This window comes from Carassius auratus, unplaced genomic scaffold, assembly GCF_003368295.1.
Source record: "Carassius auratus strain Wakin unplaced genomic scaffold, ASM336829v1 scaf_tig00019275, whole genome shotgun sequence".
Taxonomy (NCBI): Eukaryota; Metazoa; Chordata; class Actinopteri; order Cypriniformes; family Cyprinidae; genus Carassius; species Carassius auratus.
In genome coordinates this window covers 146,621-160,874 of record NW_020524943.1, presented here as the reverse complement: position 1 = coordinate 160,874, position 14,254 = coordinate 146,621, and the positions used below count along the sequence as shown (strand labels likewise).

Sequence of the window (14,254 nt, the reverse complement as noted above, 5' to 3'; positions counted from 1 at the left end):
TGTAAATATTAATATTTAATTGTAAACAACATTTATTTATAGTAATATTTAACATTTTAAATAGTGTGTTCAATAGCATATATGTTTTTCAGTGGGATAAAAACTGGAACCTAAAATTTCAAAGTGTTAGTGTTTGGACATATGTAGGTCCATTTTGGCTTATGCTTGAAGCATGTAATGCTTTATTTGATTAGTGACCATTCCATTACAAAGTGGAATTACATCAAATGTTATTATGTCAAAGTAATGCTTAAAAAGCTGTTTGGTTGTTGGTTAAAATGAATGAGTAGCCCTATGAAGTGAGATAAGTGAAATATGAAAGTCATTCCAGAAGAACAAGTTATTAGGTTTTGATTTAAGATTTTGAGGACAAACTAATTTTGTCTTATAACATGAACCAATGAATTGCTATAAGAAAGGAATGTGTGTTGTGGAAGTAAATGGGGTCAATTTTTATTTCATGTTGACCTAAGCAATTCAGAGTTAACTTCACTAATATGTCTTTGCCCTTTTATGCCGCTATAGTCGAAATACGAAAGACTTTCTTAGTCTGTATTCATTTTGTTCTGACTTATTGAAGTTGAACGATGACTTTAATGGGCTAATTAATTAAAGATGTGATCCTCTGAGCAGCATTAATGGAGATGATCTATAAAGAATGAATAGCCTATTCTACCATCTTTATGGCTGCGTGATAATACTGTTGATATCAGTTTGTTCTCATTTAGGAGTTAAAAACAGAAGGTTTAACTTGACCGCTAGAAGATGGGAGGATGCACTTAAAGCTGTTAGCTTTCAGCAGAGGAATGTAGTGAAATATCGATCTGATACTTGCCGTATATGTGATTGTTGCTTTTCTATCACATTTTAAAGCCGATGAACTTTATTCACTTTTCTGACATCTTTAATTAAGAGAAAAATCTGAGAGGGACAAAAATAATCAGGGAGTTTATGTGCTTTTACAACACGAATTCAACATGACCGCAGTAAGATAGTCTTTACATTTTCCCGTTTGCAGTCTGTCAAGTGATTCTAATGTTCTTGCAGTTATATGTTTCTCAACTGTTATATTAACTGTAAAACCCTTCAATGGAAATCCACTCTCCCATAATACCACATATGGTGTACGACTGAATTTTCTAATGACCCTTTGCAAACTAGGTTGTACAATATAGGCAGCTGTAAAACACTTTTAGAATGGGACATTAAAATTGCTTTGGGTTACAACAGCATCTGAATGAAAATGACTCTTAGTGCTTGTGGCCTGTGTGTTATGGCTATGTTCTCATCTCTCGCTTTTATCCTCCACTAGTTTTGGGGTTAGAAGGGCTAATGAGTAGATTACATCCCGTGGAGAAGGATTACAGTGCTTTAGAGCTGCTAACTATTGCTTTACAGTGCTGTAGTTGCAGGGAAATATGTTGGTTCCAGACTTTCTATGGGAAGAATTAATCCAGACATTAGGGGTAAGCTTAGATTCGATGCCTTAGACGCTGACCTCATCGATGAAGCCAAAAGAATCCAGGTAGCAAGCACTGCAGGATTCATGAATAGCTTGCACAAATTATGGCATCTGCCTAGGAAAAGTGCTAAAGCTAACAAACTAGAGAGTTTTGTCAGATACTCGCCCAGGCTCAGTGTTAATGGAGTTGCAAAGTAAGGCACACGTTTACATCTACAGTATCACTCAGGGCTTTATAGCGCAGTTTATGAGCGGAGACGGAGGATAGGTTTGAACTCTGTTTCCCCTCAGTGAAGCAAAACAAAAAGCTAAACTCTCTCAGAAAGAGCTGACTGAACCATAACCTCTATATCTCAAATGAGTCTCATAAAGCCACCTCAAAGAAATGCCACTCATCGGTTTGGAAGTTTTTCTCTCTTTTTCATGCTTTATTCCTCTTGTCTCTTGTCACACATCTTTGTTTATAAAAAACACAACCCTTGCTGCTACATTTTTAGCATTTTCCTAAAACTTAAAGGGACCGTTCACCTAAAATTGTCATTTCTGTCATTATTTACTCACCTCAAGTCGTTCTAAACCTGTGTGACATGTAGGGATATATTTAACACTGTTTTTGTGTCGTTACAAAAAATGGTGACAGAAGCTTTCAAGCTTCAAAAAGGCTGCAAAAGCACCATAAAAGTATCATAAAGTGACCCATACGACTTTGCGTTCTATATTCAGTGTTTTCCAAATGAAAGCTCTGCATTAGAAACCAACTGAAATTTAGGTCTGAAAATGTGTGCCTTTACCATTGACACGAGAGCTGAAAACAGTGATGATCTTTTCAATTAATCGATTAATTCATTTAACTTAATGATTAGTTTACGAATCCAACTGATCTGGTTGAAGTGATTATGTTCCAACTGCTTTTTATGTCCTTCAATAGTTATGTTAACCTTAAAGCCTTCAAAGGAAGTCCAGTCTCTTGTTTTATGACGTGTACAGTACGCAGAAGTAATTATCCTAATGTGTCTCAGTGATGTATTAATGAATCGGACTGATCTGTTTCACCTCAACTAACTGATTCAATCAATAGTTAACTCACTGATTTAAAGGAATATTGGCACATGGTTCTGTAATTTATGCATATCTGTATTTCTGTCCTTATGAAAGCATGCATGGCTTATGTCGTATGGGTTCCTGATATCAGAATGCTTAAAATTTACATTTTATTACACTTTATAGTGCTTTGTATGCTTTTTTAAAGGCTTGAAGCTTCCGTCGTCATTATTTGCATGGAAAACAGTCTTAAATATCTTCCCACAGCTTTGGAACGACATGAGGGTGAGTGCATGCTGACAGAATTTAATTGTTGAGTGAACTATCCATTTAATTTCCCCCCTTTGTCGTTCAAAAGCAGTAAGACCTAAAAGAAAAGCTCAGACTTCTAAAAGCACATTTAAATGTTTTTCTCTCCGGAACAGCAGGGAACATTGTCATTTCCTAACCCCTGTCCCCTCGATCACAGCCCACCAGTCATCTTCTCTAGTTTTGTTTAATAAGGGAATCATGCTGAGTCAAATTATTAGAAACTAATGAAGGCTCCACACAGCTGTATCACAGAAATGAACCGATAAGGTGTCCAACATGACAAGCAATCAATTACGCCGTCCAGTTCAGACAAAGGAGAAGACAAGAAAGAAGGTATAAATTGAGGCAAGGCAGCATGTGGTGTTTTTGCTTCGGACGCCCGTATCCCTGTAAGCAGCCACACAACAGAGATGAAGACAGACGTTCACAATACCCATCAAACAAGGCCATACAGTTCTGAGAGCATGGGAGCACATACACTCTTTCCCTTTACCTCAGTTCTCTGTCCTCTCATTGGTTGTCATCAGCTGTGACACCAACTTGAGTACTCCCTCACACACACACAGAGTGTGATCGCTCACACAGGATGCTTTCTAGCAGTTTGACAGAGTGCAACAGTATTGAACATAAGGTGCATTTATAGGAGCTTTTAATACACTTGTCAATATGTCTTTATTATCCCGACCCCTAATCTGATTATTTTTTTAAATCTTTTATATATAATAATCTTTTTATAGTTTTAAATATAGTATTGATCGCCTGCACTAGGTGTCCGAAGTTATTTTTACCTTGACACAGCATCTTGAAAAGTGATATTGTGGTGCATCCGCCAAAGATGTTCATCATTCATAGAGCTACAGTACATACAGCTAGGGTTTTCAAGCTGGGCCAGAAGAAGAGTACATGGAACATTTACGAAAAGAAAATATGTAATTATTATATACTTTTTATTATATGTTTGATCTTTGAAAACATATATATATATATATATATATATATATATATATATATATATAAATAAATAAATAAATAAATATATATATATATATATATATATATATATATATATATATATATATATATATATATATATATATATATATATATAAAATGCAAAATCTAATTATAATATATAATATATAATTATATTTTTTTACCTTTTATTAATGTTTCATTTAATATTTTTTTACACTCTTACAGAAATTGAAGTGATTTTACTGTTTTTAATCTTTCTAGTCACAAATCATTATTTTATCACTAAATTAATTTAAATGTTGTTTCTTACTGAATTTTCAAAAATTAAACCATAAATTATTTATGTTTAGAAACAATGTGTTGTACTCATACAATTATATCACATTAATATTTTTCACACACAGCATAAATGGATATTTGCACATGAAAATATGACGTTACATTTTAGAAATGGTGTCCCATTTAAGAGATCATCATATTTGTGGGTCCTTGGCTTGAAAAGTTAGAAAATTCCCGTTTTTTTTAAGTACATTTACCTTAATTAACAATTAACAAAAATAAATTAAAATAATAATTAAATGAATTTCCGGAAAAGAACAAATCCTACGTGAAGAAGTCCTTTGCACCCTTTGAAATAGTAAAGTTCTGTCAATTTTTTTTACATTTTTGCCCCGGGCAGTTTGAAGGACACAGCATAATTAATGTCTGCCTTCTTTTTTTCTTATCATCTTTATTTCTTTATCATTTTATTCTCTCTTTGTTCGGAGACTGGGCAAACATATGCACAGATGCCCTATGATAATATCTGCTCTGACATTTTTTGTCTGGATGGATGTTCAAATGATGTTCACCATGCTGATTGAAGAATTTCTGTCATGCTGTCTTTTATGCAATGTTATCCCTGCCCTGCTGAGGCAATTCTAAGAATATTTGCTTCACGTGGCTAAGAAAAGTCATTGAGTTTCTGAGTAACTAAACTAGCTTCTGTTCTCTTATGAGAAACTCCATTAAGAGAACTCCCGAAGGACTGAAGAAGCAGTGGGTTGAATAGAAACAACCATAAAGAGTGGAGACCTTGTTTGGAAACGGTGCTCTTAACCCCCAGATGTATTTGTCATTAAATTAGAGATAAAGCAGAGAATGCCTTTTGTGAGTTTAATAAGAGACTGCATAGAGCTATCCGAGCATCACTGAGGGCAGTGCCATTTTAGCAGCAAATTAACCTGTAGGACAAGAATGATAGTATTTTTTCCATTTCTGTAAACACAGCACTTTTGTCATATTTGGCTCATTAAATCTAAAAAAAAAAAAGCTAAAATAAGCATTTATTTCCCCTCAGAATACAGAGTGCTGAGATTCTCCAATGTATTATTATTATTTTTTTGGTCCATGTCCTATCCTAGGGGACATGTCAAAGAAAACTCTGTGCCGTATTGCTGAGTGTGCGATCGCAAATGGCTTTTTATTTTTATTTTTTCCAGCTGCAGTTTTTCTTGAAACTCTGAATTGCTGTAATAATAATCTGCTTGAAGCTCCCTAACGCTGAAGCTCCCTGGCATGAATTCTTCTTTCAAGGGATTTGAAGGAAGCGACAGCGTAAAGCATACAATCTCATATCCAGAAATATCATCTGAACAAACAGTGAGGTGCAGCAGCCGTTTGAGAGCTGTCCTGTTGATGTGCATTCTCTTTCCCATCTGGCTACTTACAACGCCATTGGCATCCTATGCTCTCCAACTCTTTTTTTTTTTTTTTTTTTTGACTGATCTTCTAGAATTGCCTATGATATAATCTTCAATAACAACTAAAGAGACCTCAGTAAAATGCAAAATGGCTGAACAAGGCTGCAGGTTGAACAAACATTGAAGTACTGAAGGTGTTTTATTGAATGGACAACACCTTGAATATGTACTTTCTATGCTGAAGTAGGTATAAAAGTATGGTTAGATTATTTGTTTTAGCCGCTGTTGTTTTATTCATAGGAACCAGTTAGTGAACAAAGATAGGAAAGGAATATTAAAGTGACTGGGACATAAAAATAGGTCCCACTTATGTAAAAAAAAAACATAAGAACATAATTTTTTTTTTTTTTTTTTTATTTGTGATTTTTTCTCTCTCCAGGATTAATTGATGGATAGAAAAAAAAAGTACTTCTATTTTTAAATTCAGAAAATAAGAAATATAAATATTTTATTTTTACATTATAAATGCATTTGTTATTATATCGATATATTTTTTCTTAAAATTTTTCAGTCTATCATTTACACACACGCACGCACGCACACACGCACACACACACACACACACACACACATTTTTTTTCACTGGGCCTCTCCAACATTTTAGGGTTTAAGTCAAGTCACATTTATTTTTTTATAGTGCTCTATACAATACAAATAGTTTCAAATCAGCTTCACATTAGTAAACAGGAAAATAACAGTGTTAACATACATAAATACACCAGTTACAAAACTGATTCAGTTTTAACTCAACATAAGATAGCAGTTTCAATTATCAGTTCAAATTAGTTCAACGTTGTTTCAGTTTAGTTCAATAACGTTGAACAAAGTTAATCAATTATGAAATGAGTTCAATTCAGCTTTCAGCTCTGCAGAAGAACAGTGAACGGTATCTTTAAAACAACTTCAAGCTACAAATGTGTCACGGATCAATGTGGATTCAATTCAGTTCAATAAAAGTTCAACAAAGTTAATGTCATTTTCAATCTCATGTTCAGTTCACATTATATTCTCATCTGATGTGTTAGTGCAGTTAAAATGATTGTGCATATCCTTTCATAAAGAATGATTAAGAAAGGTTTTACTAAATCACAAAGGGAGAAAATTAAGCCAATACCTTCATTGTCCATGAATGGGTTATCTAATTTACAATATTTATGTATATAGACTATATACTTAGTGTGTTTTAGACCGCACAGCTGATGATTTATGCTTTGTGTTTAAGATGTATTGAATCTGTGATGATTGTATTCCCAAGGAAGGACCTTTTGAGCAGATCTCTCAAATTCCATCTGTGTGTCTAGAGTTGTTATGTACTGTGTAGAACTGAGAGGAGGAACAGGGCTGTATATTCAAGGATGGCATGTGGGTGTGTCATTGTCAGAAAGAATCCAGCTGAAAGGTTGATTGAGGGAGAGAAAAACAAGGTGTGAAAGAGTAATAATGTTGCTGGGAGTAAGAGAGGAAGATGGACAGAAAGGTTGGTGCTGCATGTTTGACTGGCCTTTACAAAAGGGAAAAAGCCATCTACCAAAGACCTAAAAGCCAAAAAACAGCAAGTTCCTCTGCATTTTAAAAGCTGGATGATTACCTTTAATTCTTAATGAGGACAAGCTTTGCCTTCCTAAGTTTTGTATAGTGTAATCGACTAGGATCATTGCGCTCTTGTTTGCCCGTAAAAGCAGCCTTTAGTCATTATAGGGTTGAAGGACTTGTTGATCTACACCAGATTTGGTCTGCACACTTGTTTTAGTCGTAAAGTTGAAGTCGTTTTAACTAAGAACAGGAAAAACGGAGTTTTTTGCTCTTTCAAAAGATTTAATATACAAAGCAAAATTAGGTTGTATAAATCCTTTGCATAGAAAACCTTGGCTACTGTATATGTTCAGTTCTGAGAATAAATTCAAGTTAGAAAAGTTCACTGAATGTTGGCACTGTGAAAAAAAAAAAAACATGAAATTCTAGTTACATTTGATTTGTGTTGTGGCTAGAGAGAGATTGTATAAGACTGTGGCAGTTTACAAAGGGGTCAAAACATTGCAAAGACATTCTGCTTTGTATTAAAGTTACATTTTTTGAATCGTATAGAGTCTAGAATGATGACACTTTTTCTGCAAATGCTAAGTAGAGTTTAAAAAATGTAATCATGTCACATAAGGAAAGCAGTTTGAGCTATAAAAGGTTTCGTAAACTATATTTCTTCTGCTGTGTGAACATTTGATGGCTTTTGAAGCTTAATCTTAGGTTGTTGGGTAAAATCTAAAATGACATGATGTAGCATGTGGTTATTTCATTATGGCTCTAAAGGCAGCAGCAATTATAATTCTAGTGCTTAAAACATGTATGACAATTCAAACTTTTAAAACATCTTTTTAAAAATTATTATTTTCTTTTTGAAGGCTGTTCATGACTTTTTGGCTCATCAGTAAGTCCTTGGAGAAAGAATTGAACTAATTTCAAATAATTAAAATGTAGGCTATTCACAGTTTTGATTGAAAATTTCATAAAATACAGTGCAGAATCAACTTAATACAGTGTATAATTTGTGCAATGGTGACTTTGATTTCAAATACTAAATTTATTAAATGAACATTTATTAAATAAAACATTTATTTATGTATTTTAGAAGTGTTAACAATTGGCCTTGATTACTTTTTTAGTTATGGTTGCAGTTTTAATTGGGGTTTCAATTTTAATACAAATCTAAATGCAATTATGTAAGTATTGGTAAAAATAGTACTCTTTATGATCTAAGACATGTCAAAATTGTCAACTGTATTCAGTAATTGAATGGAAATCTATCATTCCGTTTCAGGTTGTATGCACTGGATCGCAGGAAGAGGAAGAGAAAGCTGAATGTATACCAGGATTTCAGGAGAAGAAGTACCAGGTGGAGTACAGTGGAGGGTTCCTCAAAGACGTCCCTCTGCTGCAAGGTACGGCAATGATGTCATTATCAGTGAATGAGAAGGTGCAGGTTTGGTAGTGGAATTATTATTTTTTTGGCTTTCTCTTGCCTCCCACTTTCTCTCTTTCACACACCTGGCTGTGTATGTTGGAACAGTTCTCATTGGCCACGGGTAAATGTTGATTGTTCATTATTCTCATCATCATGCACAATACTTTTCCATTTATAAAAAAAAAAGTGTCCAAACACAACATCAAAATGATCTGGTGCTCATAAATTATTCTGTATGATTGTGAGAATGTTTACACAGCCTTTGTGATTCCAGTCTCTTCCAGTGGCTGCTGCTTGTAACGGCTGCAGCTGCTTAGAACTTTCTACATAAAAATTCATGTCAAGATTCTGGTGGACGCTGCCGCCATTCAGACATTTTCTGTCTGCATCATATTTTTCAGAGGACAGATTATAAAAAAAAAAAAAACCTTTAGAATGGCCAACAGTCGCAAGACAGGAACGATGACAGCAGAGAAAGGAAAGCAGAAAGTGAGAACTGCTAATAAAGGAGTCGTTCCACCCAGGTCTCCACATTCACACAATGAAACTCTCCTGAGATCCCCGAGAATCGGAGTGATTAATGAAATTACAGTCTAATTACACATTAAGCATGTACGTCCCCACAGGATACTTGTACACTGCCTTGAATGAAAGAGGCAGCACCATGAATGTTTTGAGAGCAACAACATATTAATCACTTTTTGAGAAAAATTATGAACAATGCGTTGCCTGGTGGAGTTGTAACCCACCCACCCCTCAAGCCTAGCATGACAAATGAATAAAATAAATGAAAAAATAAATAAATAAATTCAATCCACTATGTGGTGTTCACCTCCGAGATGTCCAGAGGTCTTGTACTGCATGTGAATAGTAATCAGACAGGGGACCAATCATGCTGCAGAGGTCAGTGCTGCAGTGAGAGCAAGCAGACAGTGGCTTCACTGCTGGATGGAACATCACTGATCCCCGATTGTGAAAACCTGGCAGGAAGTCATGAGAGAAAGTAGTGGAGGAGTATAGCCAAGCTTGAAATTCATAACCAGTCCAACAAAATAGTCAGAATGTTTTGAACTGCTTGAAATGGATGTACACTTAAACAGCTAAACCACTTGTCCATCTATCCATCCATGCATTGTTTGTTTGTTTTATCTATTGCTCAATCGTTCGTTCTTTCTAATGATTGATCATTGTACCAATTGATGTATAGACTGATAGTTACACCATTTGTGGCTTAGAAGTCCACCACTAAATATTGGGCCATTAAAAAGTAATAGCCATTATTTACAGTATATCATGTTTAAAACCTAATAATTGACATTTATCAATGTAATTTTGAAGAGCATTTAAGGCTGTAAATTCCAGTGTCACCTGAAAGGAATCCTAAAAGATTTGTATTTTAACAGAACAGTGGGAATGATTTATTTGGCTAATCAGGCTCTGTTGGATCTCATGGAGTCGTGCGATGATTGTCAGTCCTCGGTCAAAAAAAATCAAAACAACTGTTCCTCTTGATTTTCACAATTCACTGGACCATGTCTCCTCGGAGAGACGCACAGTAATGTCTTCAAGCTTTTCTTCAACTCCTCTGGGATTGGCAGTAATGTCTAGCTGGCACCACTTCGTGCCCCAGTGGGATTCGAGCATCTCTGCCAAAGTGCCATTATTTTCCGTCTCTTCTTCCCAAATTGACAGTTATGTCAACAGGTTGCACAGCCAAAAGAGGAAGAATGGGCACCATAGTCTGCCAAGAAAGTAGTGCAGATGCTGCAGTTTGCATGACGATATTTTTTTTTTTGTGAAAGCTTGTGTTTGTGTGTGCGACTGGACATGACATGTTGAGTTTGCACATAGTCACCGATTTGGAGCCGGGTTGGGAGGAGCCATTGATCCATGTAATTAGAACAGTGAGAGTGGCGTCGGTCCTTACAAAAGATTGTTCCTTTTGATTTTCAATTTACTTAAGCTACAGAACATGATTGCACTGACAAAGTACACCACTCAACACCATTACGCTGACAGACAAAGAAACGGAGTGAAAGCACCGTCATCAGGCCAAACATTTAATGAGAAGTACTTTTCCCAATAGAAAAATATATATTTTATCACCAATTCAGCAAGTTGGCCAATCTTGCCTGGAGTTTCAATCTTTTTATTCTATTCTATTCGATAGGGAAGGGCGCTGAGGCATTCTGTCATCTAGGGACCCAGCGATCCATGCCCATGGAGACAGAGCTCAGTTCCGCATTACTGAGTCACCCTGTAACCACTGTGCACTACTATTACCCTGAATATGCTCCTGTCAGCACAGCACAGCACAACACACCAGAAACACTCACTTATGTGCACAAGTTCGCACACATGTGCAAATAACTCTCCTAGTTAACCAAAACATAAGCAATGGCATTACCATGCATGTTTGGAAAAGCGTGATCATTCAGTCAGAGAAGTACACAGTTTATTTGCTGGAAGCTCTATGCTCTTGAAGGTAGTACAGCTGCTACACAAGAAAAACTGGCCAGGGCGAACTCATTCATATTTATAGATATTTTTATGTAAAGTGTGTGTGTGTGTGTGTGTGTTTATACACAAACTACTGTTCAGGTGTTTGGGTAGGTGTATTTTTTTGTTATGTTTTTTGGCGGGGTGGGGCGGGGGTTTTCTCTTAAGATCAACAGCAGTAATATTGGTGCTCAAGAAACTTAAAAATAATAATAATAATAATCATAATCATTAAAAAAATTATTGTGCTGCTTAATATTTTTTGAAATTTAAAAGAACATTTATTTGAAAAATAAATCTTTAGAAAGGTCTTTGCTATCACTTTTGGTCAGTTAAATGCATCTGTGCTGAATTCTCAAAAAAATAGTAAAGGTGTTTTCTCTAAAAATAATTTCTCAAATAAATAAATAAATAAATAAACCTTCAATATTTAAAAAAAATTATAATATTAGTAATTAAGGGAAATTAATAAGTATTAATAATAATAATGAATAACTAATATTAATTAACAACAAACTTACAATATGGTTAGGATTAGAGTTAAGGGTTACATTTTATTTTAAGATGTCCTTGTTACAGTGTAATTATACATTTAAGTACTGAGTAATATTGATTAACTACATATAGTTAGGGTTAGGATTTGGGTTTGGCTTAGGGTTACTTGCATTTAAGTATGCATATTAATTGTTATGATGATACTAAGTACATATTTGTGTAACAAGGACAGTGTAAAATGAAGTGTTACTAATATTTTATTATACATTATATATTTAGAAATATATTAAAGATTCAATAAAGATTTGTGCATATTTACATTTTTAAAAGCTTAAATTATTCATATTAGTGCCTTTTCAAATATAAGAACATGTGTGGGAATATTTACATACAAATGATTAATCATATTCACAGCCCAGTAAGAAATTATATTGAAACAGCAGATTCTAGTGTTAAAGGATTATGAGACAGAAGTATATGAAGGAATCCGTTACAGGGGGACATGGTTAAAATAACTTAAGCTAAATTCAGTATGGCAGTACACTTGATTATAACCATAAAATGAAACCCGAGCGTTCATGTACTGATGTAAAAGTGTGGTTTTAAGTGCATCTTACAGCAGTGAAGAGGTTCTAATGAGCACATTACTGTCTGTATGCTGAATGCATTTGCTGTGTGTGTGCGTGTGTGTGTGTGTGAGTTAGTGTTTGCAGGTGTGTGGCTGGTGACTCATCACTGGTGTCAGAGGCAGTCAGCTGTGCAGGTGACATATGCAGATTTATGTAAATACTCTGCTCTCCTCTCCTCCTGTTTGGCCATGCCTTTTCAGTAATTATGCAGATGGAAGCAGTCTCGAGGTGGTCAACGCTACCCACCTGAGAGTCCTAGGTCAACAAAATTAATGAACTTTCAGAAAGGCAGCAAACATGCATATAAGTCTAAATGCATATGAGGGATATATATATATATTAGGGGTGTAACGGTTCACAAAATTCACGGTTCGGTTCGATACGATACACTGATGTCACGGTTCGGTTCGGTTCGGTTCGATACGTTTTAGATACAGCAAAATGTAAAAACATCTCAACTTTTCAGAATGCCGCAAGCGCACCGCGGGTCATGTGACAAGAACCAACCAATCAGCTTCATCCTTTCCCGTAACAACGTTGAGAGCTCAGCCAAGATGAAGGAACAGCTGATCATAGTTGTATATGGATTGCAATTTTGAAATAAATTCAGTAGCAGAGCTACTGCAAGCGATTTTTAGAGCTGCAAATGCATTTATCCTTCGCTGAAATTTCCGCGTCTCATGGAGAGAGCACGTCATTGTTGCTTAGCAAAGACAGACGCCTCATGAGCGCTTCTGCCCGAGCGCTTTGGAAAGGAGGAGAAAGACGCGCTTAGCGTTTTCCATGCGTTTTTAGGCACGATATGTGAACGGCCCCTAAGGCGCTCGCTCACTCAGCACGCGCTGAAGGCTCGTTGCAAAATGTCTAATGCATTTAACAGACCAGAAATATAAGATCCTAAAATAACCAACAGGTCTGGTGTTTGGGTTGGATTCCCTGTAAGCAATAGTGTCTAAATGTTGCAGGGATAGTTTGCTGCGTGCATGTTTCTCCTTTTTTTCGTCTTTTCCCAGATAGTACTGACGCATATATCCCAGATATTCCCGCTGTTTTTTTTTTTTTTTTTTTTTTTGTAATCCCGCTGGTGTAGCCTACCCTGTCATGTTGCAGATGCGACATACCGTTGTTTTTTTATCCACCACTCTCTTGCCATCACCATTATAGCTTAAAGGGAATCCAAAGTGCACCCAAACACCAGACCTGTTGGTTATTGGGGGATCTTCTCATTTCTAGTCTGTTAAACGCATTGGCTATTTTGCAACGAGCCTTCAGCGCGTACTGAGTGAGCGAGCGCCTGCTGAGTAGCCTAACATAAACATATAAGTTGGTGTTTTTTTCTTCTTCGGGAGTGTCAGGGGCGTTGCCTGTTACGTTGTTTGGGTTATTGGGCTACCTTGTTGAACGCATATCAGTATATTTCTTTCTCTCTCTTTTTTTTTTTTTTTCAAATATAATTAATTACTCCAACGAACCGTTCGGTATACATAATGCGTACCGCGTACCGAACCGAAAGCGTCGTACCGAACGGTTCAATACGAATACGCGTATCGTTACACCCCTAATATATATATATATATATATATATATATATATATATATATATATATATATATATATATATATATATATATATATATATATATATATGTGAAGAGTTCAGATGCAAAAGCTTCTAAGTGCCATCTGAAATGTTCATCTAAAATTAGGATTTTTATCAGGCTCCTATATTTATGTTCAGTTATTGCACTTTAATAGCCTGGAAAAGGACCTGCACATTGCAATTAAAGTAAAATGACCCAACCTAAGCATAGGAGCTTGATAAAAATCCTAATTTTAGATTAACATTTCAGATGGCACTTAGAGGCTTTTGCATCTGAACTCTTCATATATAGACTACAACGTCAAAGAGAAAAATAATAGTAATAATAGACCGGTTAAAAAAATCTAATCAGCCATTATTACAGTATTCAGTGTCATTCCTTCAAAAAATAAGCCTTTTGTAACAATATGCATAACTGTTCAAAAGTTTGGCGTTAGTACTATTTTTTTTTTTTTTTTAAAGGAATTAGTACTTTTATTCTGCAAGGATGTTTCGTTGTTAATAAAAACTTGTAGTTAAGTACTTATATTGTTACAAAATATT

The 14,254-nt window shown here is 35.3% G+C and overlaps 1 protein-coding gene across 1 annotated transcript in view; it reads left to right on the top strand.

The window, feature by feature from the left end:
• Positions 1-8,337: 8,337 nt before the first annotated feature.
• LOC113076195 (cadherin-13-like) overlaps positions 8,338-14,254 on the top strand; it is a gene marked incomplete at its 3' end in the record, with an annotated part of 145,090 nt that continues 139,173 nt past the window's right edge. The window contains exon 1 of the mRNA XM_026248858.1: positions 8,338-8,465. The remainder of the gene's footprint in view (positions 8,466-14,254) is intronic.